Source organism: Desmodus rotundus, chromosome 13 (assembly GCF_022682495.2).
Source record: "Desmodus rotundus isolate HL8 chromosome 13, HLdesRot8A.1, whole genome shotgun sequence".
NCBI classification, from domain to species: Eukaryota; Metazoa; Chordata; class Mammalia; order Chiroptera; family Phyllostomidae; genus Desmodus; species Desmodus rotundus.
This window is the reverse complement of record NC_071399.1, coordinates 82,628,472-82,655,542: the sequence shown is the minus strand read 5'-3', so window position 1 is coordinate 82,655,542 and position 27,071 is coordinate 82,628,472. Positions and strand designations below refer to the sequence as shown.

The 27,071-nt window shown below is 34.7% G+C and overlaps 1 pseudogene; it reads left to right on the top strand.

Moving 5' to 3' along the window:
* Positions 1-1,543: 1,543 nt before the first annotated feature.
* LOC112310147 (solute carrier family 25 member 16-like) lies at positions 1,544-4,834 on the top strand (annotated as a pseudogene).
* The last annotated feature ends 22,237 nt before the right edge of the window (positions 4,835-27,071 follow it).

The window sequence follows — 27,071 nt, the reverse complement described above, 5'->3', positions numbered from 1 at the left end:
GTTCTTACAGTTTATAGTAAAACAGGATAAACAAGAATATGTTATAGTAAAAAATGATATGACCTTCATAAAACTAACTCACAATGGATCATAAACCTAAATGTGCAACACAAAACTATACAATTTCTAGAGGCTGAAACAGGAGATAAGCTAAGTAACTTTGGGTTTGGCGATATATATTCTATTTGATACAACACCAAAAGCATGATCCATGAAAGACAAAAGTGGTAAGCCAGACCTCTTTGAAATGAAAAAAAGCTTCTGTTCTCGGACAAACATGAAAAATACAGTTAAGATTAGGTAAGATAAAAACTGGGAGAATATATTTGCAAAATACTTAAGTGATAGAGGACTTGTATCCAACATATGCAAAGAACTATTAAGACTTAATTTGAAAACAAACAATCCAGTTTAAAATGGGCATATCATGTGAATAAATATCTCACAAAAACATACTGATGGCATATGAGTAAATGAAAAGATGTCCAACATCATATATCCTGAGTGACTTATAAATTAAAACTCTGAGATACCACCATGCATCTATTAGCATGACTAAAATCTAAAACCACTGATAGCACCAAATTCTCACAAGGACGAGGAGCGACAGGCACTCTCGTTCATTGCTCCTGGGGATGTGACTGTTGCCCCTTGAGACAGGCTGGCAGTTTCTTAAAAAAGCTAACTTTGCCTTACTACATAATCCAGTGTTTCTAGGAATCTCTAACAAATGAGTTAAAATCTTATATTCACAAATAATTTGCACATGAAAGATTATGTCAGCTTTATTCATTACTGTCCCAAATTGGAAGCAACCAGTAGGTAAATGGATAAAAAAAACTGTAATGTTGACTTGGCCCAAAAGTTAGTGGATTTTTTTTTGTAATATAAAATAGATATTTTTCAGTTTCATCAATAACTTTACTGATTTGGATATTTTGAGTATGTCAACTATCTCCTGTATTGTACAATGTTGATCATTCTTAATTACAGTACATTGTTGCCCAAATTTTTGAGGGAAAAATAAGGATGCTCATTATAAATGGGTAGTACTAATTCCCATGTATATATACTGAAGTTATAAATGTTTTTATTATTTTTATTTATGATTATATAGTAAAAGTGTAACTCTAGAAAGCAATACAAATATCTGTATGCAAAATTATACCCTGAAATACAATAATCAATTTTGTTTCTAAATATAAATGAGTAAAAAATTAAATTAAAAAATTAAAAGATAATTTTTCTGAAAATTTGGGCCAAAAACATATGTGCATATTTTACACAGGAACCCATTGTACACGGCAAAATACAGTAATACCTCGGTTTGAGCCCTGTCAACTTCAACTGGTCTACGTGACCCTGGCACATTGCCCGGTGAGAAATCTTTAGCACTAAACTTCACAAACTGCTTTTGACACATTCCATCAGTCACTTTTCCATACACTGCATAAATGTCTCCTTAGAGTGTATCCTTGACCACTGAGGCCAAAATCCAGGCCTGCTCTGAACAGGGGCCTCCCAGTCCCAGGCTGCTGCACCCATGGAAGCCCTGTGTTACAGAGGCCCAGGCCTGAGGCTGCGGAAATCTGGGCAGCCACCTAGAGGAAGCTCCTCTGAGGACCAGAACTCCTTTGTCAGCTGGCGTCGAATCCACAAGTCAGGACTTTATAACTAAAGCCATTGCAGCCTGATTAATTTTTTATACCTTTATCCCCCAAAATGATTTGTAGCTGTGGGTACAGCACTTTGTCCTGATATGTGTGTTCTACAATAAAACCGAATCTCATATGTTTTGAGGAACAAAAGAGAAGCAGCAGCAGCTAGCAGGCTTGCTACCAAAAAAAGAAAAAAGAGGGGTAGAGACTTCCAGCATTGGGTTTGTGTATTCCATTTAATCTTGCAGAGTACAGATAAATTTACAAAGACTTTTGACTAATTGCTTAATGATATTCATGTTTAAGACACAAAATTTATTATGTAGATATGCCATACCATATCATAACATTAGTGGCTATCCCCAAAATACATAAAAATGAAGAGGTAGGGGCATTTGCCTTCATTATGATGTTGAGTAAATTTGGAAAAATACTTAACTATTAATCATTTCACTATGCAAAGCTGAAATATCCAAAAGCTTCTACTAAAGGGTGCATGCACTGCATTCATAATAGAAAAATAGAAAATATACTAAGTCTCAAAATGTTATTTATCTGTGTATGATATGGCTCAATTTTATGCTTTATTTACTTTTAGTTTTTATTTTAACTTAAGGAAATAAACTGATTACTGGGAATAGGAAAGAATAGGAGCATGTTTTCCCCTTCAAAAATCATGGGGGGAAAAACTATTTAATCAATCAATTTTTATTTTTAAATCATTAACTGTTAATTTGATTCCAACTTTAGTATCAAAATAGAATAATCATCATCTAGGTTAAAGTGGTGATGAGACCCTTTGATTTTCACATAATATGGACTTCGTGAATTATTTGAAGAATAGAGAGTCTATTCATTCTTGATAGCCTGAGATTAATTATTCAGTTATGACATTAGAAACTTTTCCGTTTGATCAAATTATCTTCATGTGCCACAGAACTGTTTTAATTAAGAAGTGACTTGCGACTCTGCCCCACCAGCGCCACCAATGGCCTTGGCCCCAGCCCTTGGATTGTGAATTGGTGACTGAAGCTTCCGACGTGGCCCTGCTCCAGATGGCGTCAGGGGCCCTGGCAGTGGCCAGCTCTCCTTTCCTGGTGACGCAGAAGCAGGAGCCTGGCAGCCCATACAAGCTCACGATCTCCATTACGAGCATTCAGGAGTGTGTTCTGCATTGCGTGCTGTTCCCGGAAAGGAGGAATACCTTGGGGTGTATAAAGGGAATTGTGCAGTGATGATTCCAATCTGTCCCTATGGTGCAATCCAGTGCACGGTGCTTGAGCATTGTGAAACGCTAATTGCTACAAAGAGGGGTCCCCGCCCGTAGGACAGCAGTTATCAGCATTTACCATCTCGACGTGATTAGAGTGTGTCTAGCCCTCCAGGTGAAAGAGTTCCAGCTGAAAGGAGAACACACACCGAATAATCCCTGCATTTAAAATAATGTGTTCAAAGGAAGGTGGTTTCCTTGGATTTCACAGAAGCCAAATGCCTCCTATATTAGGAATGGCTCCACATGCAAGTGTCACATTTTTTTCTCAGTAAATACATTTTAATGAATAAAATAATTAAATAAGAAGCCATGGTGGAACAGGAATAAGTGGAAGTAGGACTGAATTGGCCTGAGATGTCGTCTGTCTGCGTGTTGTCTGACATGCAGAAACTGTGCGTTTCACATCTGTCCAGGGTTAGCAACAGCTATAGCTAAAAAAATGGTACATATTTTATTTAACGATACAGTATGTTTTAAGGTTTTTTTAATTGTATGTTTTTCTATTGCCATTTATCCCCTTATGCCCTCTTCTTCCTCCACCCATCCCTATGCAGCTGTTTCAGTTCTTACTTTCCACACCTTAGAGAGTGTCGGGCTTTCCCAAGCTCACACCCTGCTTGGCAGACCTTCATCCGACAACGCTAAAGACGCTGACCTGGAGCTGGGAGCAGAGGGGAGGGGCCGCCAGGCAGCTGGAGAGAAGCTGCGTTCCCCAGGTAAACAACCTAGAGCATGAAAACAGATTCCCTGTCCCCCAGGGAACAGGCACTGCAGAGACCCGGCAGGAGGAAGTTATTGTGCTGAATATGCAGGGGGCTAGTGAAATGTTTGGTTAAAAAAAAAAAAAAAAAAAAAAGCGCCCTCCTACCCCCTTCGGGTTCCTGAGTGAAAGGGAAACCAGAGGACGAGGAGCCACCAATACCCAAAGGTTAACAGGGCAGCGAGGGGAGGCGCAGACCTGCCTGTTGATCGTGGGAAATGGATGAGATTGACAGGGGAGTTAGTTGAATGCTCCCAGAGCACATGGAAGCTTGGTTGAACCTGGAGATTTAAATGGAGGGAAGACAGAGACTTGCCCCGTCTCTCCCTATGGGTTCCGTGGCATAGATGGGGGCCGGAGCACTTGTGGGGCCCTGGACACCACGGAACCAGGCAGCGGGCGCCCTGAGCAACTAGCTGTAGTGATTCACAGAGGACCCAGTCCCCAGCTGCAGATACAGTCAGCTCTAGAAGCCGTGATGTGAGGATGATGGTGTGGGCTGCCTGCAGCCTCCAGAGAGAACCCTGAGGCCAGAAATCCAGCAGCTTAGCCCCCTGGGGCTCCAGACAGGACAGATAAAATGGGGCGAGGCTTCTGAGCATGCCTTTGGGTTTCAGTTATTTTGGGAACAAACAGGTTTTTTTTTTTTTTTCTGTGTGTTGCGGAAGAGAGGAGCCTGCAGTCAAGGAGGGATTCCTCATTCCCCCTGTTTGTGCAACATCTTAACAAAGACTTTTTCCTTCCTCACCAACCTTTGTCTTGGGAATATTTCTGTGTTCAACGGCAGGCATCCAAACCCTGCTTTTGTTCAGTAGCACTAATGTGTTAGTTTTGAAAACTCACATAAACTTCCTTGTGGTGGAGTTGCTGGAACAATAGCAGAAACAATATTCTACCCACTTGATGTGACTCATAGGCAAATGCAATTAGGAGCTCTTCTTCCAGAATTTGAAAATGCCTGACAACATGGAGACTATGAAATATGTTTATGGACACCATAGAAGTCAAAAAAGAATATATCGTGATTTATCTCTGAACTATATTTGCTGCATTCCCTCTCAAGCAATGTCTTTTGCAACATATGAACGTATGAAGCAATTTTTTTTCACTCAACTGAAAAAAAAAGTGATTTTCTTTCCTTAGTCAACTCTCAGAGGAAGAAATAAAATAGAAATAAAATGTTACTTTAATTTTGGAGAGAGCATTGCATGAAGAGAGATATTTACCCTATCGCACAAACCACTGGTAGTTTATTTTTTAAGGTGTTATTTATTTATTTATAGAAGGAGGGAAAAGGAGGGGAGAGAGAGAGAAACATTAATGTGAGAGAGAAACATCAATCAGATTCCTATTGTGCGCTCTCAACTCTGCAACTTAGGGGCGCCTTGACCAGGAATCGACCTCTCACTGTGCAGAATGACGCCCAAGGAATGGAGTCACATCCGTCAGGGAAGCCAGTGGTGCTTTAGAAGTGGTATTTCTATTCATCACAAGTATAAAGTGCTTACTATACTTTTGATGTCAAAAGTTACACAGTAGAACATTGAAAAAAAATTCCTAAACTGATGTAGGCTAATCAGTTAGGTTATTTGAAACAATTTAAAGTGTTATTTGGAAGTAGAACTAACTTAAAATGGGATTCAAGAGGTTGCCAATGGCTTTATCACGCTGTTCCAAGCTTTTAATTGTAATAATGATTTTCAAAGGCTAACATTGTGATCATAACAAACAGACTTGGCAGCAGAGTGATGAGAACTGAACTTTTAAGTTATGTAAACCATAGCTTAGAAGCTGGCATTGAAATATTATTATTTCTCTTCTTAAATGCTGCTCTACTGGATAAAACACGAACACTTTTGCTCTTAATTCTTGAACAGAATAAATGTTTCATTTAAAAAACAGTCATGTAGAGAATCAACAATAAATAAAAAATTACCAGGTATTGCTTAAATGTTATTACCAAGTACTATGACTGATTCAAACAGTTAAAAAATCAATGTATTTCCCAGAGGCAGTAATAGTAAATACTGATGATCTGCTCTCAGAACAGGTTAACATTGTAGATTTGTTTTGTTGGATGATTTGGGGTATACTAGAAAATTTCTTTAAGTGGACTGTGAAGTATCCATTAAGATAAATGTGAATGTCAAAGACTGTTTCTAAAGTATTGTTATTATACATCAAATACTTCTCCCATGTAAAATAATCTTAATGAACTCTAAGCTTAAGTAAAAATATAACAATGGTTTTTAACTGATATATTTTATATTAAAATGGTCCAAAATGTAAGAACTCCATTTATTGTGTTTAGAGAACTTTTATGTTTGTCATAAGCATGGCATAAATGGAAGATGAATGGTTATACTTTTGTCCTCAGAAATAGTGATCTGTAAAACTGATATGATTTTTAAGACATTAGAAAACTTAGCTGAAATTGTTTTTTATGCTTCAATATTTATTTTTGCATAAAATATTTTTGGCACATTTAGCAAAATTAGATAAACTGGTTTCATTTTCTAAGTCTTTATTTTAAAATAAATATGAATTTTGTATGATTTATAAGTATACATTCATTAGAAATATGTGTTCCTAAAACTGCTTAGTATATTTTTATTTCTGATTACACTGTAGCTAAGTATTAATATCAAATCTCAAGACAATTTAAGTGATAAAGTATCTTAGTTATGCTATAAATAAAAAAAGATAGCAAACATTTTTAAAAGTGGTTTGAGGCCATTAGTTAACTTTCTTGATGTACCTTACTACAAGAAGTAACTTTATGAAAACTATGTTACTTTTTATCCTAGCAATACATTATTAATATCAATTCTGATATTCAAAGAACCCAATATGAAGGTCTGCTCAAGAAATCGCTCTCAAGGCTAAATATCGAGTGTAACTGTTTAAGACAATATCATGATGTCTTCATCCAAGTGATACATGTTGGTGACTAGTTGACAGTTGACATTTTACTAACTTCTGAGCAAAACATCAGGAGCTTACCAAATATGAACAAATTAGGTAGAAGTAAAAATAAATAATTTACAGTGTTATCCCACATAGAAAATGCTCTTTGTGAAAGAAGCATCCTGAAATTTGTCTTTACCTTTTGCCTGCTGACTTAGAATGCTTTTAAAGAAAATCCCCTGAATTTTTAAAATAAAGTTGTTCTTGTAACTTCACATTTTTGTGTGGAATCCAAATATGTCAGTGTTCTCTCCTGCTCTTTTATGATGACTGTGGAGAGACTGGCCCAGTACAGATGGAGGTCTTCTGATGGACCAGGACTAACAGATAGTTTTCCCAATTATAAAGATAATGTGAAATTTGCAAGCTCAGCTATACTGCATATTGAGGTAAAAAGGCTAACAGTTCAGAATGAAATATTTTAAATTGAGAGAGGCAATTGTTTCCTTTGCTCTGAAGAAGCTTTTTAGTTTTATATAACCCTACTTGTCTATTTCTGGTTTTGTTTTCTGTGCTTTTGGTGTCAGCCAAGGAATAATCGACAAGAACAGTATCAAGAAGATTTTCTTCTATGTTTTGTTCCAGTAGTTTTATAGTTTCAGGTCTTATATTTGAGTGTTTAATCCATCTTGAATTGATTTTTTTGTATAAGGTATAAGACAAGAGTACAATTTCTTTCTTTTTTTTTTTTTGCACATGGAAATCCATTTTTCCCAATATCACTTGTTGGATGGATTCTCTTTTCTCCATTGTGTATTCTTGGCATCCATGTCAAAGATCAGTTAATAATACATGCTTGGGCATATTTTTGAGCTCTGTTCCACTGGTCTATATGTCTGTATCTATGCCAATGTCAAAGTGTTTTAACTACCATGGCTTTGTAATACATTTTCAATTAAAAACGTGCGATGCCACCAGCTTTGTTGTTCTTTCCCAAGATGAGTTTGGCAATTAAGGACCTTTTGTGGTTCAATATAAATTTTAGGATCTTTTTCACCTTCCCTAAAAATGCCATTGGAATTTTAATGGGGATAACATTGAATCTGTAGATGGCTTTGGGTAGTATAAACATCTTAACAACATTAAGTTTTCTGATACATGAACATGGGTGTCTTTTCAATTATTTGTGCGTTGCTTTATTTCTTTTATCAATATTTTGTAGTTTTCAGCAGTACACATCTTTTACCTATTTGGTTAACTTTTTTTCTACATATTTTATTATTTCTGATGCTGCCATAAATGGAATTGTTTTCAAATTAATTTTGGGGGGTGGTTCATTGTTAATGCACACAGATGCAACCAATTTCTTCTTGATTTTATTTCTTGCTACTTCACTGAGTATTCATCCTAACAGTTTTTTTCCAAGTTTTTAAGAATTGCTACATATAAGAACACATCATCTGTGACAGTGATAGTTTTACTTCTTACTTTCTGATGTGGATGTCTTTTATTTCCTTTTCTCTCCTAATTGCTCTGGTTCGAACTTGCAGTACTGTGTGGAATGGAAGTTGTGAGAGTGGGCACCCTTGTCTTTTTCCTGGTCTTACAGGAAGAGCTTTCTATTCCTACGGCTGAGAATGACATTACCTGTAGACTTGTCATATATGTCCATTATTATATTTAAAGTACCTAATTTATTGAGCATTTTTATCATGAAAGTGTGTCGAATTTTGTCAAATGCTTTTTTTTCCTGTGTCTATTGAAATAATTAAATGATTTTAGAAAATAATCAGTAGAATGAAAAGCAAACTACAAAACAGGAGAAAATATTTGCAAATCATATATCTGATAAGGGCTTAATATCCTCAAAATATGAGAAACTCCTGCAACTCAATAGCAAACACACACCCACACACACACAAATAGACTGATTAAAAATATAAGCAATGAACCTGAATAGATATTTCTCCAAAAGAACATACAAATGGCCATCAGCTGTATAAAAAGATGGTTAAAATCACTAATTTCCAGAGAAATGCAAAACAAAACCATGAAGCATTATCATCTGATACGTACTAGGTTGGCTGTTATCGGGAAAAAATAGATAACAAGTGTCGATGAGGCTCTGGGGCAATTGGGACCCAGTACCCTGTGCGTGGGCGTGTGAACCATGTGTCTGCTGTTGAAAACACAGAAGTATGGAGGTTTCTCAAAATGTGAAACGTAAACTCCCATATAACCCAACAACCCCACTCTGGATATAGAGCTAAATCATTAAATCAGTGTCTCAGAAAAGATACCTGCACTCCCACATCCCTTGCAGCGCTCGTCACAATAGCTAAGATACAGGAATGACCTAAGTGTCCACCGGTAGATGAATAGATAAAAATATGTTGTGTATTCCCACAATGGCATGTTATTCAGCCATAGAAAGAAGGAAATTCTTCTATTTATGACAACATGAATGAATTTGAAGGGCATTGTGATAAGTAAAATATTCCACTAATGAAAGGGCATAATCTGCATTACTGGACTTACATGCAACGTGAAAATGAGTCAATTTTATAGGCCAGAGTGCAGAGCTGTGGTGGCCAGGGGCTGGGAGTGGACGCTACTGTTCAGTGAGTATGGTATTTCAGTCGTGCAGGATGAATAAATTCTAGAGATCCTGTACAATGTTGTCCTATAGTTAATAATACCTTATTATGCACGTATGGTGTGTTCCTACCACAAACAAAACAAAACAAAAAAACGAAAACAAAGAAACATAAAGAAACTTTTGAAGGTGTTGGGTATGTCTATTACCTTGATTGTGGTTATCATTTTGTGGGTATTTGTATATGTCCCAACTTATCAAATTGTATATATTAACTATGCACGGTTTTCTGTGTATCAATTATACCTCAACAAAGCTGTTAAGATTTTTTTAAACTGAAGGAGATGACCGTCGTGTAGGAAAGTGAGTGTGCAGAACTAGGACTTCCAAGAAGAATCAGATGGTATAAGTTGAGAGAAAGAGAAGTTACAGATAAGAATTTTTGCTTTTGGCCTAGTTGTGATAAACAGGGAAAATTACCTCGGTCTTTCGCTGAGCCAGAAGTTTGATTTGGTTTGGTCAGTGCAAAGACTTCAGGTGTTAGGTTTCTGGACATTGTGTTTATTTGTTTCTTAATATCAGTGCTTTGAGGAAGGACTTGCCCTCCCCTTTTACCCTCCCTTAAGCCTCTTTTATGCAGCGTGATACACCTTCACCCATTTAACTGACCTGCATGGGTCTTAGAACCTAATGATTTATCTTGTGACTCAAGACTAAATTTACCATTTTTTAAGGTGTGAATATTCCTTTCATTTATTTTTAATTTTGAAAATTAAAATTTTAATTATAGTGTACATTCTATATTATTTTGTATTAGTTTCAGGTGTACAGCATACTTGTTAGACAATCATATACTTTACGAAGTGTTCTCCCCAATATTTCTGGTGCCCATATTTCCGGTACCCACCTGGCACCATGCTTAGTTATTAGATATTATTGACTTTCATTCTTATGCTGTACTTCACATCCTCATGACTATTTTGTAACGACTAATCTGTGCTTTTCAATGCCTTCACCTTTTCCACCCAGTCCTCCAGCCCTCCTCTACTCTGGCACTTATCAGTCTGTTCTCTGTATGTGTGTCTGTTTCTATTTTATTTCTTTACTGATTTAACATTTAAGTGGTAGGTCTCTGGTGATGAAGTTTTAACATGAAGTAAAGTTTGAGGCCCATAACACAAATACTGTTATTTTCAAATCTCTAAATCATAACAATGCCTAGGGAATGTTCAGTATCTCAGGTGTTGTGGTCAACACATCAAACAGCAACAGTGTTACTTCCTTTTTTCCATTTTGGATATATTTTATTTATTTATTTTATTGTGGTTTCTGTAGCTAGGACTTCCAACACTATGTTCAATAAAAGTGGTGAGTGGGCATCTTTGTCTTATTCTTAAACTTAGGAGAAAAAAATTATCTTTTTTACCATTGAGTATGAAATAGTTGTGCGTTTTTCATATATGACCTTTATATTAATAAGATATGTTTCCTATGGTCTACTATGTTGAGAGTTTTTGTCATAAATGGATGTTATATTTTGTCAAATGCTCTTCCTTAATCTGTTAAGATGATCATATTTTTTCATCTCTTACCTTTGTTAATGTGGTGTATTTGTGGTTATTGAACTACCCTAGCATAACTAGAGTGAATCCTACTTGATCATGCTGTGTGATCATTTTAATGTAATGTTGAATTTTGTTTGCAAATATTTCAAGAATTTTTATCTATGTTCACCAGTTATATTAGATTATAATTTTATTTTTTGTAGCATTTATTTGTCTAGTTTGTTTATCAGTGTGATGCTGACCCTGTAGAATGAGTTTGGAAGTAGTTTTTCTCTACAATTATTTAACATCATTTGAGGAGTGTAAGTATTAATTCTTCTTAAATATTTGGTAGAATTCATCTGTGAAGCCATATGGTCGTAAACTTTTATTTGTTGGGAGTTTTTTGATAGGTGATTCTATTTTGTTAGTAGTCATCAAGCTTTTCAGATTTTTCATTTATTTCTTATTCTCTCCTGGATGATTGTATGACTAGGAATTTAGCCACTTCTTCTAACTGACCCAGTTCATTGGTGTATAATTGTTCATAGTATTGGCTTATTATTCTTAGTATTTCTATGGTGTTGGTTGTAGTGTTGGTTTGTCCTTGGGAGGAGGTGAGCACAAGACTTAATTGCTTTTCCATCTTGACCCCACCGCCAAGATGACCATTTTAAAAAAATCATCATTATTGTCTTCCACTCTAAGGGAACATACCCAAGGGAATTACCAAACATTCAGTTCTTAATCAATCAGTTATTGGTGATTGAATAATACTGAACATCTTACGTACAAGTTCCATTAAGTGAGGATAGATTGTTGAATAAAACACAATTTTGACCTTCAAGGAGCTCCAATAGAACATACAAGCAAGATAAGTAAATTAACAGACCTATGTATTTTGTTTTCATGTATTGAGTAGCAGTCCTTTAACAGGGTGAATCTGGAAGTCTGAAGAATTAGGGTGTCAGCAGTGAATGCCAGGATATTTTCATGGGTATTCAACAGGAAGTCGTGGCTGAACAACCAGAATTCATTGTGCATTCATAGTCTAAAATAGTTATGTCTTACTTGAATAAATGTGGGGTGCAATTGTTATGATGTGGCCTCTGTCTATTTATCCAGCTTCTTCATATGCTGACTTTTACTCCCTTCTACCCACCTGTACACATACATTTGCATTCTGGAATTATCAGGTTATTAACACTTCCCCAAAGGCAACATGAAATTTCACATTTCACTCCGTGTGTGTGTGTGTGTGTGTTTTGCCACTTAACCAGGAGCTTTTCTTATTCTTTTCAGCTTAAAGACCTTCTACTAAGGCCATCTATTTAGCTCATAAAGTCTTTTTATGAAGCTTTGTTGTTATAGTTTGCACTGGAATACACACCTATTATAGTGATTTATACATATATAGTGATTTATATAGATAGTAATATATTTATTGCTTTAATAAATTAGTCTCGTAATGTGTAGCATTACTACTTGAATATGAAAACAGTATCTATTAACAAATTTTCTTAGCAGTAAAGCAACCCATCTGTAAACCTGGAAATATAAGAACTAGAACATTTTTCATAAAATACAAACAATGATATCTACAAGGTCTAAATGACTTCTAATAGGAGAAAAGAGAAAAATACTAAACTGTCAAAATAATTATTTTCACAGTGGAACTTTTATCACATAGAATGAGTTATTACAGTGATATATAACACCTTATATTCTAGAGGAAGTCTTTTTACATTTAACTGCATTTCTACTCACATATGATACATTGCAAATATTCATTTTAATTTAAGGGCCCTGATCTTGAACTACAATGAATGGTCACTTAGGGATTCCTTATGATGTAAGATACAAAATAAAAGATTTGTCTGAGCACATATTGGAGCTCTGAAAAAATACAAACTATTTTTATTTTCCAGGGTTACAGCTGAGAACATCTCATGGTTGACAGGTCAATCCTAATAAAACCATATATCTGACAATCTCGATGGCAGAAAGAGGATAGAGATCAATCTCCGCTAGAAAAGTTGATGGAATGTGTCATAAACTAAGAGGACAGAATAATATTGTGACCTTGCATTTAATAAGAAAATGACCTTTAAATTTTATTAACTTAAATCTGTTCCATTATATTAAATACATTTGCTTGTATGTTGGGTGATATAAGATGAAAATATTTAAATGTACCAGAATAAAAAGTCTATAAAATATAACCATTCTGTTTCAAGGACAAGAAAAATAGCTAGAGATTATTTAGCACAGAGGGAGTTTAGCACAGAGGCAGGGCGTTTAGTGCAGGCTTGTCTATGAAGTGTAGTTTGTGTGAGAGGCCCCTGTGCAGAAATGGCTGCTAGGCTGGGTTTTTTTGCCTTTCTTTTTTTTTTTTCTTCCTTCCTTCCTTCCTTCCTTCCTTTCTTCTTCCCTTCCTCCCTCCCTCCCTTCCTCCCTTCCTTTCTTCCTTCCTCTCCTTCTTCTCCTTCTTCCCTTCCCCTTCCTGCCTTCCTGCCTTTTCTTACATTTCTTTTATCTGAGTCCAGTTAGCCATCAGGAACCCCTCTTAGTAGGTGTCTTTTTTCCCCCACTGGGTTCACACTAGCCATCTGCAATGTCTCACGGATTTGGTTAGGCTTTGCAGTATCATCTTTAAATTCACAAATGGAGAAAGTTTATATAAAAATAGCTGAGAGTTACAAATCAAGTGAATTTTTAAATTTTTTTTATCCTAACCTGGGGGCATTTTTTTCACTGCTTCTAGAGAAAAAGGATGGAAAGAGAGAAACATCTATGTGAAAGAGAAACATCGATCAGTTGCTTTCTGTATTCAATCCAACCAGCTATCATACGCACCCAAACTGGGTAATTGAACCCACAACTTAGACAAGTGAGCTAACCAGGAGTCAAACCCGCAAACTTACACTCACGGGACAATGCTCAAACCAACTGAACCACACTAGCCATGGCCCAAATGAATTTTATTCTGATTTATAAATGCAGAATACAAGATATGTTTGTAAATGTAAATCTTTAGAAATAGTAAAAAAATGTTTAAATTGTTTACTTATATATTGTTTTCCAAACTAACCCTCTTTTTTTCTAAGACAAAGCAGTATGAGTAAAAGTTTAAACTTAAATATAGTATTCTGATGTTTGTAAGTATTCATATTATTTGGTTATTTCAGGTGAATTTGCAATATGAAGATAAAATAAAATTAAAATTTCTAGAAAACTTTGCTGTTCCAAGAATTTCAGAGTAACTTATATTTAACTCATACTCTTTTGGATAATAATTATAAATTCTTTGAGAAAAAATGTAATTAAAAAAAAACTAACGGAAGCCTCTCCACTATAACTACAAGCAAACAGAAGCTGGAAGAAGTGAGAAGTAATTCACTTTTTCCTTACTTATTAGAGAAACATCAGCATTGCTTATGTGAGTAGAAATAATAAACAATCATTTAGCTCCTGTGAAAGTAACCAATTGGGTCTTTCTAACATTTTGTTTAAAATTTCATTTTTCGGGTCTTAAAATGGCCTATGAAGTTAGTGTTGTTAGCATAATAGCCAATCAGAGTTCGATGAGTGTCAATTCCTTTTCATTCTCTAGAAACACTTTAAAATTGTTTCACAAAAATGAAAGAAATTAAAATAAAATTGCGCACTATGTGGATATTTTACTGATTTCCCAGCGAGGTGGAACAACGGGTTGATTTTGTGTTTTTACAGAATCTAAAAGCTGCAGAGAAGTACGTGTTGGTAGGCAGCAACACCAAAGAGAGATAGCTATGGGAAGTATAATTTAGCTGAAATGAAAGAATCTGATGAAATTTTATTTTCTACCTCAGAGAAGTTAGAGAGTGTAATTTTGGAATTACATTATTGGCTTGCTGACACCCAAAAAGATGAACCATTTGGTCTCAGAGAAGCAAAATAAATGTTTGTAGTACTAACCTTGCCATCTCAGATGTTAAGAGAGTCCAAGGGGAAAACACATGAAGATTTAAGGAAGAAAAAAATCAACTATAAATGATTATCAAAGTCAATTTCAAACATTTCAGGTAAAACATTGTTATGCCACCCATGGCCAAAACCATTTTAAAAGATTATATATTTAAATGTATCTAAAATCGTGAAAGCTGAGTTATTCACACTACAATTGAGAAGTTCCCATGGGAAAACAGTAGACATATCATGAGAGAATCTAGAAGTGTATCTAAATAAATGAGGTAACTAAGATTAGCTCAGTTATCCCATCCCAATACCCCTGATGGATGCCTGAAACCACAAACTGTACTAAACCTTACATAGGTTTCTCTTCTACATACCTACCAATGATTAAGTTTAATTAATGTTAGGCACAGTAAGAGATTAACAACAGTAACTAATAATAACTAAAGCAATTATAACAATATGCTGTAACACAAGTTATGTGAATTCAGTCTCTCTTGCTCCCTCTCTCTTTCTCAGAATATCTTTTTTGTACTGTACTCACCTTTTCTCTTAAAGGAAGCACTTTACAGCTTCTCTTTGGCATGTCGGAATCGCCAGCATCACCACTCTTGCATTTTGGGGCATTATTAATTAAAATAAAGTTGCACAGGAGCATTGCGATGCCAGGGAGGTCCATGTGATAACCAAGACGGCTCCTAAGTGATAAATGGATGGGTAGCACAAATACGCTGGACAAAGTAATATTCAAAATCTGGGCAGGACAGTACAGGACAGTGCCAGAGTTCATCAAGCTACTCAGAATGGAGCACGAGTTAAAATCAGGAATTGTTTCTAGAATATCCCATTGAATATTTTTGGACTGACATTGACTGTGACTAACTAAAACGATGGTAAACAAAGCTGTGCCTAAGGAGGGGACCTGCCGCTGTATAATGAGACACTACAATGTGAACACATCTGTTATATTTAATGTTACATGAAAAAAATTGCATAACTGTGAAAAAGGTTTTACAAATTGTAAAAACAATCTGAGCTAAACATATTCTGTGAGGATGCACACCTGTGTGCTGAGTAAATATAAAAGAATGACAAATACAAAATTCAGTGTAGCAGTTGCCTCCTGAGACAGGCAAAATAATTGTAAAGAACAGTGCAAATGAAAAAAAAACACATAGTTTTGGTAATATAATTCATAAGCTAAGTAGTGGTTTCAGGTTTAGTGATTCCATGATTTCATTTTATTATTATTCTTCATAGGTTAAATATATTAATATATAGTTTTGGATGCATATTGCACAATGCAAATGTTTTAATTATGCATTTAATTTATAAGATTTTTATGATATGTTTGACAATGATGATAGTGGAAATAATTGATTACAGGTAACAGATGCATGTGTATGAATGTATAAAGGGAATTAGACAACAAAAATTAGATTGTCATATAGTTGTATATAAAGCATAGAACAAAGTTTAGACATGAATTTTATGCAAACAATACTTCTAACCAAGAAGCTTCTATCTGTGTAAGGCATAAAATGTTCTTGTCTTTCCTGACATTTACATTTTTATTTTATACATATGTACATATACACATAAATTCTATTTTCTTACCTTTTAAAACTTTAAGCTTTAATGTTTAGTAAGGCTGCCACTCTTAATAATATTTTAATTAAAAGTCCTAAACTAGTTTTCATTGTATCTTAGAGAAAACAGATCGTAACAATAAAATTAATAAAGAACATCCTTCAGAAAAGTTTTATTCAGGCCATTTACTTTTCCATTTCACTTTTAATGAATCTGCCAAAAGAAATGATCACTTCAGTAATAATTTTGATCAATTTTAAATATTTATTTTGACTTTTGATTTGTATAGTAATTTTTATGACTTCTAATTGAATTGGAGAAATAAAGTTAAGAGAAAATATGCTGAATTATTGATACTATATTACCTTATGGTTGTTGTTTTGTTTTATTTCTATTACATCATTTACTGAGTGAAAAGTAATGAATCTCAATTCCTTTGACTGGAATTGTGACAAAATTGGAATTGGGATTGGAAACTATTACACTGTTTCTAGGCAGATTGTAAGGCCAATGTGGATAAGCCAAATATTGTTGTTTTGATAATTTGGAACCGAGGAAAATATTCAATATTAAAAGATACATTAAAATAGTTTCATGGGGATTTAAAGATGATAGCAATGTCCATTGAGTACATGGCCCCTCGAAACTTCTGAATTTGCAGAACTAAAAAGAGGCCAAATATCAAAGGGATATCGAATAAGATGGCAGCTTGCTGCTGGTGCTGAGGGCAACTTCCACATCCTTTCTGCTCTAAAGCTTCAGAGATCAAAGAGCATCATAACGGCTCCTGACACCCAACTGCAATACCTGAAAACATTTTGCCAGTCCAGGCAAGAGATATATACTGCAGTAGTCTACGTTCCTATAGTCAGTGTTGTTTTTTAGACACACCTGCCTGAGTCGCAACATAGTCTTTAAGTGTTCACATCACTATTTAACTTATATTCATTTTTGAGAGAAGTACATGATGATAGTTTTTGAGAAGCTTACATGTAAAATCTCTTTCACATATTTTTGTCCTGGGTTTTTATCAGATTTTGGTCAATATACTCTGGGGTTAATAATCACAGGATCATCAATGGTTTCAGTATTATGTATGTATTAAATGATAGTCTGCTACATAAGAGAATTTCACTTTCAAATTAGCAAATATGATTTGTCCAAATTTCATGTATATTTGTATCAATGCCCAATTCAAGTATATTTTACCATGTTTTTTCCAACCAGAATGTATTACATATAATAATTCCATAAGGGAGTTTAGTCTTCAAAATTTGTGTTAGATTGAAATAAAAAGAAATTCCTTTGCAGTATAACAAGAACATTATTTAACCCTTAAAGTTACCTTCAAGTTAAACAATAAGTATGAGTTCCTTCAGAAAAGAAAATAAGATACCATTTAGATAAATGATGTACCAAGGACAAAGTATTTTAAAAATATTAGCGCATCTAGTTTAAGGCTGGATAAAATAAAATGTTGCCAAAACTTTAGATAGTAAGCAGATATTTATGCATTTATTTATATGTGTATATGTATAATTAGAAAATAGATAAAACAGTCAAGAAAAAAAGAGGCAGAAGAAGTTAAGAAAAAGAAAGAAATATAGGTATTATTATAGATACTGATCAAAACATTTATCTTATTTGAATTTATAATTAGCATTGTACAATCTTCATATTTCCTTTTTCATTCTAAGATGAACTTTCCACATGTGTAAAATAATGAAATATTTTTAAAGATATCTTCAACATTTTACTGAATTTTTAAAATTGGAACGATATTTAAATATTTCAGGAAATTCCAAATATTGATTTATTCATTGTAATACAATTAAATATTTATTAATCATGTTCAGTGTTATTAACTATTAAAATTTTAAACTTGAATTTTATAGATAATATTCAATCATATGATATAAATATACAACTTCATTATTTGTTATTGTGTAAATAAAATTCCCAAAGGCCAATGATGTAACAATTTGAAAACTAAAATACAGTAAAAAATAATGATAATAGTGAATTACAACTTGTGGAATAAAATTAATGTCTGTAAGTTTTTCTGACTAAAATAAATGGATGGTAAATTTGGGGGCAAATTTTGAGAAAAAAATAGGGTATTAGCATATTCTCAAGTTATCTCCCTTAAGAAGCTTTCGAATAATCATCAAAACAATCACTTTGGGTGTGAAGAGGTCTTAAAAAAGTGATCTTAACCAGTTGAATGGAGTGAGTGCCGCCAATAACAGAAATATTAACATCTAATGTTCCCTGATGCGATACACTGACAGGGAACATTACGTCTTGGTGTTGTTGCCAAAAGTACACATCTTCAATCAATGTAATTATGAGACATTTAGATAAACCCAATTGAGGGGCATTCTACCAAATGAATAACTAGACAGTACTCTCCATGCGTCAAGGTCATACATGACCTTGACTGAAGACCTGAACAGATGGGAAGAGACTGAAGATAAATGACCACTGCGTACAAAATGGGAGCCTACATCAGATTTTAGAACAACAAAAAAAGAAAATTTGATGACATTTGAATAAAGACTTCGATTTAGTCAACACTACACTACAATATATTGCATCATACAAATATTTCTTGCTTTGTTTTCAAAATTGTAGTTTGGATATGTAAAATGTTAACATAAGGTAAGGTGTATATAGAAACTCCTAATATATATTAAATTTTTGTATGTCTAAAATTTTATGTAAACATATAAAATAAAAACATATGGCATGTATTTATTTATTTGTATTTGTATTTGTATAATATAATGTACAAATAGATATAATAATGCATGTATTATATTTACTATATGTGTCACTAAAATGAATATCTATACACAACAGTGAAAAGCCATGCACATCTATTTAAATTTCAAGTCACTGAAATGAAACACAATTTAAATTCAGTTTTCAATCATACCAGCAATACTTTAACTGCTCAATAACTTAATGTGCCTAGTGACTCTACTCCTGGACAGCGTAGATTATGGAATATTCAGTACAAAAAATTGTATGGGGCAGAGCTCCTTTGCAAAGGTCTGTGTTAGTCCCCTGCATCTTCTACTAGTGAATTAAATAATTAAAGCTATTGCATAGAACATCGAAATTCTGCATATAACATGTTTGACCCACTGCTTCTCCAGCTGAGCCCCCTCAAAACATTGACTCAAGTACAACAGTCTGCCTACTATTTTAAGAATGTAGCACGTCTGCTTGAACAGTGTTCTATGTGTCCTTTATGTAGCATTTGGCCTGCAGAGTAACTTTTCAATTAGCTTGAAAAAGTACACTGTCCAAATGAAGTTCAACAAAGGCGGCACACACTTAAGAGATGTGTGCTGTGGGTGGGAGAGGTAAGAGGTGAAGGTGAATGATAATAGGCAACTTAAATAATATGATTGATGGGAAAGAAGGGGTAAATCAGAGATGTCAACTATCTTGTTCTTTTCTCTTGTTCTCTCCACTGCACAGTAAGGTGAGTTTCCCACTGGGGATGAATGTGCTTAGTGCTGACTGTGGTTAGTAATAGTTCCCTATAAAATTTATTGGCGCTCTTAAGCCATTGAAGGCTTCACCTCCAATTCAGAAGTGTAGTTAGAGAATGGGTTTCAGGTATTGTCTTAACAGCAAAAATACAAGACAACTAGAGCTGCTCTATTTTGTGTGGATGCCTCAGAATGTTTATCATCTGCCTCCTCCAGACGCTCACCCATGACGACTGGGTAAAATCCACAGTGACTTCCTTCTCCCAAGGCTCTTACTTCCGAAGTAGGGGCTGGCAGCTCTTTTTCTCTTTCAAGGAATCACTTGTAGGATTGACACATAATTATTATCCATTCAATTGGTTTTCCTATTTTGGGGGCAATTGTGTTAGTAGAAACTCACACATTAAAAAAGAATACAGAGAAGTCTTGACCACTGTAGCCAGCATGGCTATTCACTAAAAATTAGCAACCTTCAAATACATTTTATCTCATTAATTCTTTCATTAGGTGATGAACCATATGTATAAAATTATCCAGAAGTAGGTTAACAGTGCTTATTGCTTCAACCTTTAAAATGAGATAATCGCTAAAGGAACTTTAAAAATTCCACATATACCAGCTACTTACATGTGCCTTTTGTCAAATGAATGAATGAGAACACACAAACATAATTAGTAAGAACTAGATGAATATGCACTTTATATATTTATCAAAATAAATATATCTATAATGCATTTTACAAGAAGAGCAATTTTTGGTTTTATTGCTCTCTATATAATATAATAAGGACAACCATTTTTTTACTAGAACAGTACAGTATTTTTATGTATATAAGTATGTATTTCATTTGATGGCATGCATAATGTCTTGTCTAATTGTGAGATTTAAATTGCTTGTGAGTTATATAGTCAATATTTAAATTTTTATATACAAATAGAGGTAAATAGGCAGTGTGTTTCACCTGACAGCCACATTTTAATTATTCAGACTATACTAGTAAGATGTTGAATTTATTTGATTAGTAATTATTGTTCTGTTTTAAATATATAGCATCACTGTATTTTTTCTTTTTTTTTTTTTTTGCTTAATTTGTATAGAAAACTGTATTGTTTCATTTCTGATCACTGGAAAGGAAAAAGGGCACACACTGTTGCATATTCCGGTCACAACTCCTTGCTGACACGATCCATTTACGTTCAATAATTCACCTCTCTTGTTGCACACAGCCCGACCTAGCATTCATATCTCTGAGTTACTTGATATTCATCAGGGCCTTGTTCTCTTCTTGGTCAGAGATTGAGGAAAGAAAAATAATCGTAAATACACAAGGCTCTGGCATGAATACACAAAGAACACTATTTATGGCAAAAACACTCTGTGTCTGAATTGTCAATTGCAAGGTTCTCCTACAAAACACGGAGGGAGCTAGTAAGCAAGTGAGCAAGATTGGAACTGTTCAATTTGGGGGTTAAACGTTGACCCTCTGAATTATCTTAACCAGTGACAGATGTGACTCTATGAAAGTACTGTCTAACTAAGGAGTCATTTATTTTTCCTTGTTCTATCACAGGACCCTCCATCTCTGCTCCACTATCAGGGAGAAATGAAAGCACATGTTTACTGAGTAAACAGACCACGGTGAAGTAGGCAGTAGAAACTTTTCATCCCTTGTGTCCTCACTTCCAGAGGACATTTAAAAAATGACAGGCTGTCACATGGTAAGAAAATAATATTATCTTCCAATCAACAATTATATATTCTAATAAGACAAATTGATTTCCAATGAGGACAAGGAAGAATTAAGAAGATAATGTTTAAAAATTTTTTATCATTAATAATACAAATGAAAACATATCATTCATTAAATTTTTTAGCCTGTTGAACCATTTACTGAGATAAGAACTTTCATTACTTGATTAAATCTTCAAGACATTCTTTTAATAAGATGCATTATTATTATTATACATTCTAAAGATAAGAAAATTGAAAGGCAACTTTTAATATATTTCTATCTGATCCCAGAACCCAACTTAGTAATCTGAATGCACCACTCCATTAATAGTCTTTGAAAATCGTACCACTATTTTTATTTCCTCTCATAAGAACATAATAAAAATAAAAGAGACTCATTGGAACAAATTTAATGTCATGAATTACCTGGAAAAGTGTGTCGTATAATTCATGAATTTCTCATATTATTATACATTTCATAATATATCTTCCAGGAAAGACTTAAATAAAGATCTGAACAAAATTCAGCAAATTATAATAATAAAGCCATTATTACTGAGGGCAGGCCAGTAAAATGGGGACCTAACTGAGAGGAGGCATCTCACTACATGATGGCATTCTTTCTTATAACAAACAGTCTTTATTTGGGGGGGGAAGAAAAGCCTAATATATTGATAAAAACAGCATACTATTTTGTGAAATATACTTTTATCAACTAATTGCACTTTTCACTTCTAGAAAATAAATTTTATTTTTAAATGTTATTTTCAAAGTATTACTGTTTAGTCTCTGTATACCTCTCACCTTACTAAGATGAGTTTTCTTTTTAACAGTTTGAAATTTCATAATTATACTGGTCACCTAACTTTCCCTTACCCTGATCAGGTTATATTTTAGTGCTTTATTGTAGAAATTGGCATTATAAAACCTATTTTTGATAAGTTAATTAAGTTTATCAGATATACAGGAGTAACTTTTATAAATATATCCAGGGCCTTAACTTTAGCAATACAAGACATAGAGACACTAGGGGTGGGGGCAGAGAGAGAGGTGTCCATCTGTTAAATCTAACTTCAGAATTAAAAAAAGAAAAAAGCGAGAGACTACTTTTATTTGCAATGGAACATCTATCAGAGAAGTCAAAGATGATTAAAGAGTAAAGAGTATGTTGCATACAATAAGGAAAGAATCAATTTAGAAAATTTAAAATCATGTAGTAAATGGTGTGTGGTAGAAGATCCTATTAGAAGAAGGAGGTGAAACAATATTTTCCATTGAAAAATTAAAAAAATCATATGTTATTGAATTTCACAACAAGTTGTAAAGGTGGCAAAGTAGCCATTCTACAAGATAACCATTTACATTTTCCCAAAATATGCCTAATGTCTAGGTCAAAGTTTATGAAAATTTTATGAAAGGAAATCAGATGACTCTTAAGAACTCTTTCAAGGTATAATATACTAATATTAGTAATTGTGGTCACATTTCCAAAAAGAGAGAGAAAGAGAGAGGAGAAGGAGAAGAAGGAGAAGGGGAAGGTGAAGAAAGAGAGGGAGGGAGGAGGAGAGGGAAGGAGGAAGGAGAAATGAAGAAAGAAACAACATTCAAATCGAGATACAATTGAATGTCCTTTAGTGACTCACAACTGTGGAATTAAATGGCCACATGTTTCTCAAAGACCAAATGTGGACTTCAGAGTTCATAAAAAAACATATGCTTTTTTTATCACTGAGTAATATTCCAATACACAAACATACATATTGAATATTTATATAATACTCCATCTTCTTTATCCAGAAATAAATCAAGTCACAGGGACATAATGTGCAGAACAGGTAACACAGTCGATACCATAATAACGTTGTGCATTGACAGATGGGCACTAGACTAACCATGGTGATCACATAGTAGTGTATATCCATGTCAAATCACTCCATTATACACCCAAAACTAATGTAATATCATGTGGATTATATTATAAAGTTACTTATCAAACAAAGTAGTTATATACATATTGGGTATTAATTTGTTATGAGGTACTTGCTATTTTTTAGATACTCTATGTGGTTATATTATGGACTTTGGCTTTTATGGTTCATTTATTTATTTATTGTTGTTCAAGTACAGTCGTCTCCATTTTTCTCCCTCCACTCCCCCAACCCCAGCCATCCCCACCTCTCACCCTCGATCCTGTAGTTTATACCGTACAAAGGGTTTATGCTGCACACATGGTTTATAGGTACAGCAGAATTCATACTCTACTAAGATGTGCACTTGGCAACAAAGATCACTTGACTTGATTATACTTTTGTCCCTAAACATCTAATTGCCTTAGAAATTAAAAATCCTAAAATGATTGTTAAGTGTTTGGTATGGCAAAAGATCTTTACATATATTTTATCTGACAAATTATTTTCAACATATTTTAATGCATTTTTTATTTATTATTAAACCCATTAAGAACCCACATCCTTTATCTTTTTATCTATGTTACTTTTCAGAATGCTGGGCATGGGAGGGGAAATCATGAAATCAAACGGTGCAGGGAGTAAGTTCCTTGCAGAGGCAATGCCCGCATTTTCTGCATGATAATGCTGCAGTGGCAGAGACTATTGATGATCTAATTGTGATAAATTAAATTCTGCACTCAAATACCTCGAAGGGAATGCAATCACTTGTGAAGTAATGTGTTTTCTGTTTCTAATAAAACCGTGTCTAATGTTTTAATTCTGTGGACTAAATGGTATGCCTAAAGATAGATTTAATGCCTTCATGGAAGTGCTGGTTTGTACCCTCACATTGACAGCTAACACGTTCTCCAAAGGGCTCCGCCCCTTCCTTTATCATTTAGGATGTTTTAAAAAATTAGTGCAGCTTATTTTACTTCAATTAGCTCTCCCCATGTGCCTAACGGATACTTTCCTCAGCTGTTATTTTCTCAATGAAAACTCTGACCTTCTGTATTTAAAACCCAATGCCATCCAGAGATTAAAATCCCATTTATTTTGTTCTGTATAACCATCAAATGTTTAACCTTCATAAGTTTTATATTTATATTTTTTGTATATTCTTTTTGCTTATTGGCAAGTACTTTTATGTCTGTTTGTTCTTTTGTATATTCCAAGCACATAGAAATGTGCTTAGAATACAACACTCAATAAATATTCATTGAATTATTTGTATTTATATGAATATATTTAAGCTTGTATTAATGTTTGTGGTGGGCATAAATTCAGGAATAAAATATTTAATTAAAATAATGTTATATTCTTTCCAAATAATGATATTTCATAAACACCGTATGGCAGCAGACAAGGTTGTATTTTTAGAGAAGGTAAAAATCAAATTAGTGACTTAATGTTCTCAAATTTAGAGTTACTTTTTCCTTTGAGACTTTTGTCTTATTTTAGGAATTGTATATCTTCTAAATATCAGACTCATACCAGAAAATGCCCCTGACTTGGGAGTCTCATCGAAGCAAGGACATGCTTCATCTTCCTTGAAGTTGTCCTTACCATCGACACATTACTCTGTTCATATTATCTCCTTTAATATTTGAGCTGAAGACTCCACTTCAGAAACTACTACAGATATTGATGATCAGAAAATCAATCCATTTATTTTATATCCTAAATAAATGAAAGCTATTCACCTGTGTTGATTTTATTACATAGCAAGTTTCTCCTCAACAACTTTTTGATTTGTTTTATTATTTTCTTATGCGAAAATATCACAGTATCGGTCTCCATTGCTGGCCCACACCTCTACTACAAAAAAATTGGATATTGTCTTGCAGAAAAAATCATCTTAATATCTCTATTTTGATGTATCATATGATCTTTTTTCAGAATTCGAAGGTCATAGACACATCACAAAGTCTAGAGACGCAGCTCTCACAAGGCCACTCCATTCCATTCACAATATGTGGTTCTGAATGCAGTCCTAGAAACATGATTTACATCATATATTATGTATGTTATTTCTCGACCATTGTTAAAATACACAAATTTAGTAGAATTACAACTCCAATTTTAAAAGCTTTTAAAAACACATGCAACTTGAAGTTTAAAGAAATGAATGAAAGAATACACAGGCGGCACTAAATGAGACGGTTACCAGAGAAAACAGGCTCTTGTGATGTACAAGAAAAGAATTTCAGAGACGCAGGCATAGGCGATGTCTAAGTTCTGGAAATATTTATTGTGGCGAAAAGGAATAACGTGCCGTCAAGGAGTGGGAGGTGGAGGGCAGGCAGGCTCTAGCAGCAGCTGCCCAGGGGTCCCTGCCAAACCTCCATGTATTTTCTGGGTCTCAGAAACAAGCTGTCTGTGGTTCAAACTGTACAACCTGTTTCCTGGGTTTCCCTGGAGCAATCCTGGGCCCTCCTCCAATCTAATGCTTTTCTAGGATCTTCCAGGGTTTCATGCCCTTATGCATCCAGTAATTTTCCCAGATTATCCCAGGCCATATTCCTCCCTTTTATGGTTACCATCTGGCTCCTCGTGTGCATGTCTCAAGTGAGGGTTGTTCCCTGCAGGTATTGGAAAGTGGTCTTTCCTGCCTGTTTGAGGATTAGCATCCTTCTGGCAGAGGATGCTGTTGTCCTCTGGGGTGTCTGTGAAGCTGTAGCTTCCTGACCTAATCAGGCTTAGCCCATTGTGCTCCCTTCTCTTTTGTTAAAAACTAACCAGCTACCTAAGCTAACAGGATATCAGAATGAAGTGGAGAAGACCAAAAGAAGCACAGTTCTTTTACAGTGACATGACAAAATACTTGGTGACAATGTGGCATACATGTGTGGGAATTTGTAGAATAGTACAGTGCCATTCAGTGGCTTTATTAGTGTTCTAGGCTGCCTTAACAGAGGACCACACAGGGTGGCTTAAAGCAATGGAAATTTATTCTCTCAGAGATGTGGAGGCTAGAAGTCCTTCATCAAGTTGTTGGCAGAACCATAGTTTCTTTAAGGCTCTAGAGGAGGAACCCTTCCTGGCCATGGCCAGCTTCTGGTTGTTGCTGCTGAATCTGGTCATTCCTTGGCCTGTAGAGAGATGCATCACTCAATGTCTGCCTCCATCTTCACGTGGCTTTCTCGCCTGTGTGTCTATGTGCAGATTTCCCTCTTGTTATAAGGACAACAATTATTGGAGTAGGGTTACAGAAGCAGCCAATGGTGTTCTAGAACAACGGTGGGGTTCAATTGCCTCCTACCATGAGGCAAGACTCTCAAGATGAGAGTTTGGTGGAAAAAGGAAAGGGCATGCTTATTTAAAGTTTATAGAAATATATAATAATGGCAGATTTCTACTGTCCCACTCCCTTTAAAACACCCCCAAACAAATAATCCTCCCTCCCTCAGCCTAGCCAGACCACTTTCAGGAAAAGCCACTTGGAATACTGTCCTTCAGAAAGGCGGAAGTCTGTAGTTCAGCATTCCTGGTCACAGTTCGGCTCCAAGCATCCCCACATGTCTGGGTGCTTGGCCAGGCAGGTCTCCTGCAGCTCCGCCAGCTCTGTTGCTGTCTTCTGTGCAAGAGGGGCACTGAGGATGTTTC